We start from the raw sequence: 1,219 nt of genomic DNA on the forward strand, positions 1-1,219 counted from the left end.
TCATGAGAAAAGTGACACAACAACAAAAAAATAGGGACATTACATTTTACATGCACACCAAATATCAGATTAATGTGTCATTTCTTAAGTCATTGGGTTTTTCTAGCAACCATGAAGACATGATAATCCCGTTTTCTGTATGGTTATTGGTTACTACAGCTATCTGATAAAGAGAAATCGGTTTAATGGATGTCGTTTGAAATCTGATCTTTTTCTGGGAATTAATCTGATTTTTTTTCTCATTTTTTAGTTTCAAACTTACTCATTTGTAAAGAAAATGTAGGATACTGAAGACCAAGGATAACCTTGCGTATCCAAGGCAACCACCTTTTTCCCCAAGACGAGTACCAACTACAAAAAACTGGTGCAATTAAGAGACTTGTGAACATTTTGAAAGAAACGGGGGAAAAAAACAACTAAAAAAGAAAAAAAACATGCAGCTCAGGATTCTCTTTAGATCACTTTTCCGAGATCCATTTTAAATGCCTGACTTTTATGCTAATATGAATTGGCTCTGAGACAAAAACAAAAATATTGAAAGTGCAATATTCTGAAGGCATCTGCCTTGTGACAGCTGTCCATCAAAATTCTCGGTCCTACTATTTGTAAGTTTTTGTTTTGCAGTTTGATAACCGAGGAGTCCAATAGACTTTTTGTGTTGGTGTTTGTTTATTGAATAATTATGTTCGTCTGGCACATTTCTCAGTTAGAATTATGGAAATCAGTAAAACTTTGCTTTGAAATGTTTGGGGGGAAAAAAGCAAGAAGATAATAACAGGCTGTCATACATCAAAACCAAATGTGGAGACGCATTAACTCCTTTTGTTCACCTCCTTCTCTCTCTTTCATAGTTGTCATTCTCATCTCTGTCTATCATGTATTTGCTTCAATAAATACAGCCGCCTCGTCCCGCCTCTCTGCTTCATGGCGTGTTCCATCAATCACAATAAAGAAACAAGAAGTCAATGAAAGGAGACTATGAAAAGGGAAGCAAATGCATAGTAATGGGAAGATATATTGACAAATGTACAACTTTAATAAGCAAATATATTTGAGTTTCTACTAATTTAAGTGGAATGCTTTTAATGTTTTGTTCTGATAAGTGAATTTAAATGTGTTTATAGTTGGCGAAAACATTAAAAAAGTTTATAATTTGTGAAGGAGCAGGAAATTAATAAAAAAAAGAAATCAAACATGACAATCTAAAGCAATTTCAGAC

The sequence above is a fragment of the Oryzias melastigma genome, linkage group LG18, assembly GCF_002922805.2.
Source record: "Oryzias melastigma strain HK-1 linkage group LG18, ASM292280v2, whole genome shotgun sequence".
In the NCBI taxonomy this organism is placed as follows: Eukaryota; Metazoa; Chordata; class Actinopteri; order Beloniformes; family Adrianichthyidae; genus Oryzias; species Oryzias melastigma.